Raw genomic sequence first — 6,000 nt, 5'->3', positions numbered from 1 at the left:
CGAGCCCAGCCAGCCGATGTGAGCCAAGCAAGGCTGACATGGGAAGCAGCTGCCCAGGTTACATTACTGAGATTGTATTTAATAGGGAGGGCCAAACCTTTCCAAGCAAATCAATGCTCCTTGGCTTCATAATGCCCTTGCCACATCCTAGTGAAGGCTCCTTCCAGCTCCAGGCCCTCTTTTCCTGCACTCCTTGTGCTGGTGACACCTCTGACTGCCTCAGATGGCACCTCATGCTCTTTCCAGCTGTTTCTATTCAATTCCCTGCACTCCCAGCCCGGATTTGTCAATGGTTGGATCAATTAAGGGACTCTTAGGGGAGAACAATTTTCATTAGTGAGAAGGAAAGGGGAATTCATTTCAATCCTGCCTGTTCCTGCAGCCTCCAGCATCTCTTATTCCCTGTCCTCACCAGGCATGAGCAGAGGATGGCCACAGACCTACCCACCGGTCTGTGGCCACCTGAATTGTCTGCCGTGGCCATGCAGACTTTCCTGGGGCTGGGGTCCCTCTTCACCCACAGTCAGAGCCTGTGGCACAGGGTGCTGTGTTCCCAGCAGCACTGCACCCCCCAGAGACCACAGGAGCACAGGATGTCAGGGGTTGGGAGGGACCCAAAGAGATCATGGAGCCCAACCCCCTGCCAGAGCAGGAGCAGAGGATCCAGCACAGGGCACACAGAACACATCCAGATGGGGCTGGAAAGGCTCCAGAGCAGGAGACTCCACAACCCCTCTGGGCAGCCTGCTCCAGGGCTCTGGCACCCTCACAGTGCAGAAGTTCCTCAGGTTGGAACCTCCTGTGCTGTGCCCAGTGCTGCAGAAGGTGCATGACAAATGCTGCTGGTCAGTGGCAGACCCAAGAGCAGAGCTCAAGGTCTTTGCCCCAAGCTGTGCACAGTCCACCCACGAGGCCACTTGCCTGGGCTGTGTCTCCCCAGCAGCAGAGCACACCAAGCCCCACCACTCCTCCTCTGCAGTGCCCTCCTCTAGCTCCTGGCCTTAAATGATGCAGAAAGTCTACTAAGAACTTTCCTGCTGGAAGGACTCAGCAGGAAGCAGCTAATGCAACCTCTCTGGCTCATCCACAGCACTCATGTCCTACAGATAATAAAACCACAGGCTCCTGTCTCATTAATGCCTAATTAGAGCCTCTCTCCCTCATACAGCACTTTCTGTCATTAGTGGTGGGGAGCTGAGAGCCTGCTGCCTTTAACCTTCACATGCAGTGAGGAGGCAGTCCTGAACACCTTGCTGTGATCTGGCACAAACCTCCTCCCTGCACTCCTCCCAGGGGCTCCTGGAAAAGCTCTCCCCCTTTCCCCAGCAAGGGCAGGAAGGCAGGAGCTCTAGAGGAGCTCAGCAGCTGCAGCAAGGGTGCTGCAGGAGATGTTGGACTCTACCCCCTGCACACTCCCAGGGCTGCACAACCCTCTCCATGAAGAGGCTAGGAGGGAAGCTGCAGCCAGCTGTCCCCTTCCAGGCTCCCATGGAGGGATGGGAAACACAACCCCAAGAGCCACAGATCACAGCTCAAGCACCCAGGTGGACATTGGCCTGCCCCAGACAGGGAGCCATAGAATCACAGAATGGTTTGGGGTGGGACATTAAAGACCACTCAGTTCCAGCCCCACTGCCATGACCTGGGACACCTCCCACCAGCTCAGGCTGCTCAGGGCCTCATCCAGCCTGGCCTTGATCACTTCAGCAAGGAGGTATCCACCACCTCCCTGGGCAGCCTGCTCCAGCCTCTCACCACCCTCACTGGAAAGAATTCCTTCCTCTCTCCAGCCTGAAACTCCCTCTTCTGTCTCAGAGCCATTCTGCCTCATCCTACCACTTGAAGCCCTTGTAAAAAGCCCCTCCCCAGTTCTCAGGGGGGCTACCAGGGTCTTCCTGGAGCCTTGTCTCCTCCAGGCTGAACAGAGCCACCTCTTGCAGCTGTCCCCACAGGGGCTGTGCTCCAGCCCTCTGACCACCCCTGTGGCCCTCCTCTGGACCTGCTCCAGCGGTCCCATGGCCTTCACACGCCGGGAGCTCCACAGCTGGACACAGCAGTCCGGCTGGGGGCTCATGAGAGCAGGGCAGGGGCAAAGCACCACTGAGGGTGAGTTGTGTTCCTTCTGGCTGCATGCAGAACGTTGTCAGGCAGTGGAAAGGAAGCAGCAGAACCAAACCCACAGAACGCTTCAGGTCTTTATTGTTAGAGGAACTGGTAGATGGCTAAAACATTCTGAAGTGCTGGGTGACCCCCTGAAGGCTAAGGCTTCCTGGAGGATTGGGGTATCCTGGTGCCCCCTCCCACAGTGTAGCATAGAAAAATCAACCCTTAGAAAAACACAGCCCTGCTTGGAAGGGCACAGGGTGCACAGGAGCAGGAGCTGCCAGCTCCTGGGGTCAGGAGCAGCACCTCACAGACCAGCTCTGGGCCTTGCAGCCAAAGCCAAGAGACAAAGGCCTTGGTCTGACGTCCTGCTCTGCCCAGGTGAGCTTGGTGAGGGACACAGAGGGGCAGGGTTTCAGACCCCCCCACTGATGCTGATGAGGGAAGGTCTGATTGAGTATCCTCAAAGCACATCACTGATCCCCAGCAAGCTAAGCAAGACCCAGCAAGACCTGCAGGTCCTGCAAGGCAGAGCAGGTGGTAGTGGGTGAGAGGAGCCTGGGTGTCACTGTGTGTGCCACAGCAGGGGGAGGTGTGACCCCTGCAGCGCTTAGCACCTCGAATGTGTCGGCACTGAAAACATCTCAAAGGGATTGACCTGGTGTGGAACCCTTGGAGAGGGCCTTTGAGACCACTGAGTCCACCCTGCCAAGCCCCCCACCAAACCATGTCCCTGAGAGCCACCTGAGTGTGCTTCAGACAGGGAAACACAGCAGGACCAAAACAATCTCCCCACACTCTGTGCATTAGAAGCTTCTGAGTAAGAAGTTTTGCCCAGAGAGGAAGGAAAGCACAGAAGGATCTCCCCCCTCCCCCCCCCCCCCATTTCCTCAGCCACATCTCAAATACAGAAACCTCTTTGTAGATAAAGATCTGGGGCCTGGTTCAACCCCCCACCCTCCACCCTGCACTTCTACTTGGGCTGGACAGTGAAGCACTCCATCTGCAAAGCCAACATTCCCTCGCCTGGGGGAGGAGGAGCCTTCACTCCCCAGCTGCAGGCCTGCAGCAGGCAGCCAGGCACTGCAGAGGGGACAGGAAGGTTCTTCTTTCTCTTCAGGAGTGGGAAGGAGGAATTCATCTGCAGGATGCCTTCCACCCCACAGGCAGGTTCTGTGCTTGGCTCCAGCTGGGAGGAAGCTCCTTGGTAAGGTCAACCTTGGGCTGCATTGGGCTTCACTTTCAGACACACACACACATGGAAACCTTTCACTGCTCCGTGCCCAAGGCTCACACTGATGCTTCTGGTACAGCACAGAGTCCTCTGAGTGACAGAAAAGTGCAGCTGGTACTAAAGTCACCAGCATATGGACCCTGCCCTCCAAAGACTATGTTAAGGCTACTGGAGTAGGCTGGCCATGGTTACTCCTGCTATGAAAGCACAGCTGTGGGTCAGGGCAGTCCAGAAGAAGCCTTTCAGGTCTCTGCATTAACCAGAAATGAGGTTTGTAGTCGGCTGGGGGCAGAGGGAACTGCACCAGAGCAGAGCATTAGGTGAAGCAGAAGAAACCCCAGCAGGCCAAGCCAGTTAGGTGCAAGCTGCACACTGGGTACCACAGAACTGGGTGTGAAGAAAAGCCCTTGGAGTGCAGGCAGGACCTCCTTCCACCCTGACAATGAAACACCAGCTGGAGGTCATCAGGGAGCCAAATACAAATCTGGGGGGGGGAAGCCACAAATCTTCAGAAAACTAACCCTGAATGTAAACCTAATCTCCTAAGGAGGAAAAAAGGTGATAGGGATTTAAAACAGATGGCCCCAAGCACCTCCCAGCACAACAAAGCAGAGGTGAACACTTCTCACCTGGCAGGGGACAGCTGAGCAGAGGTGGTGATGCCTCCAAGGCAGGGCCCTTGACACCCACACACACATTTAGTGCTCAGAAGCAGACTGAGGTGGTCCCCCCAGCGCTGGAGGTGCTCAGCACAGGCCAAGGGATGCTCTGCACTCTCTGCTTCCCATCTCATGGCAGTGCCATGCAACACAATGGAGCCAGGCCAGCTGGGCTTGGCTCAAACAGGCCTCCATGCAATGGGCAGCAAAGGTTTGGTAAGTCACAGAGTCACAGAGCTGTCAGGGCTGGAAGGGACCTCAAGGCTCAGCCAGCTCCAACCCCCTGCCATGGGCAGGGACACCTCACACTACAGCAGGTTGCTCACAGCCACCTCCAGCCTGGCTGCGAACACCTCCAGGCAGGAGGCTTCCACCACCTCCCTGGGCAGCCTGTGCCAGGCTCTCACCTCCCTCCTGGGCAACAACTTCTTCCTCACAGCCAATCTCAATCTCCCCATTTCTAGTTCTGCTCCATCCCCCCCAGTCCTATCCCTCCCTGACACCCTCACAAGTCCCTCCCCAGCTTTCTTGGAGCCCCCTGCAGATCCTGTCAGAAGTCAGGAAGGTTGTGCAGCAATAGAGCTGACCAAGTGGTCTAGCTTTTTTGAGGCTGAATAAAACAAACCTACCCTGAAGAGTCCCCACCCCTGGAGGTGCTCAAGAGGGGACTGGATGTGGCACTTGGAGCCATGGTTTGGTTGTCAGGAGGGGTTAGGCATTAGGTCATAGCTTGGACTTGATGATCTCTGAGGTCTGTTCCAAGCTGGTTGATTCTGTGACTCTATGAAGTGTCTCCCAGCTGCTGGCAGGGTTTGTGCCTCTCACTGTGTCAGCAGCAATGCTACTTTCTCTGCACACACCAAAGAATGCACTTGGAAGTGCTTGTCTTGAGTTTAAGCCTTTTGGCTTGTCTGGAAGTCATGAGGTGAGAGGGAAAGTGTGGTAATGGAAGCCCCCTCCCCCCCCAAAACTGCAGAGGAGGTTGGAAAAGCAATGATGTCACAGCAGCTCCCTTCCCTTGTGCTGTGCTCAGCCTCAAACCCGCTCCTTGCACCCCTGTGAGGAGACAACCACTGCCTCAGCTGCTTGGCAACAGGCCTGGCTGATGAGCACGCAACAAGCAGCCTCCCTGCTATCTAGAGGGACACTTGAGAAGCCCAAGGAAGCCTCATGAAAAGCAAAATGAATGCTTTGAAACAGCCCCAAACAAACCCCAGAGACATCTTGCCCACTGTGAGGAAGTAAAGACAAAGTTTGCAATCACATCATGGCTACAGGGAGACCTTGCTGCCAAGCATCTGCCAGCTGCTCACAGACAGACTCTGGCCTCTAGGAGCTCAAACCCCACTAATGAGAGCAAGGCAGCTCCTCTATCCCCCAGCTCTGTGCACTGCAGCAGCAATGAATCAGAGTCACACAGCTGGCAGGGCTGGAAGGGAGCTCAAGGCTCAGCCAGCTCCAACCCCCTGCCATGGGCAGGGACACCTCACACCACAGCAGGTTGCTCACAGCCACCTCCAGCCTGGCTGCAAACACCTCCAGGCAGGAGGCTTCCACCACCTCCCTGGGCAACCTGTGCCAGGCTCTCACCACCCTCCTGGGGAACAACTTCTTCCCCACATCCAATCTCAATCTCCCCACTTCTAGTTCTGCTCCATCCCCCCCAGTCCTATCCCTCCCTGACACCCTCACAAGTCCTTCAGCAATGAATCTCCCACAAGTTATCAGGGAGAGCAAACCAGTGTGAATCAGTGAGAAATCAAAACCTAGCTGCAGAGGTCTCAACTCATCAGCTATGACTGAAATGGAGGCAGAACCAGCACTGCTTTCTGTACTGCAGCACAAGACTGCAAGGCTTGAAAGTCATTCATGGTGGCCAGGCCAGGTGCAGTAGTGTTTGGGCAAGCTGATGTGGAAATAGGATTGTTCCAAAAGAAGTCTGAATTCTTGAAATCACAGGATGTTAGGGGCTGGAGGGGACCTCAAAAGGTCATCCAACCCAAC

Source organism: Melanerpes formicivorus, unplaced genomic scaffold (assembly GCF_026170545.1).
Source record: "Melanerpes formicivorus ecotype bairdi unplaced genomic scaffold, bMelFor1.0.p_v2 SCAF_26, whole genome shotgun sequence".
Lineage (NCBI taxonomy): Eukaryota > Metazoa > Chordata > Aves > Piciformes > Picidae > Melanerpes > Melanerpes formicivorus.
The sequence above is the reverse complement of the archived record's forward strand: the minus strand, read 5'-3'. Positions refer to the sequence as shown.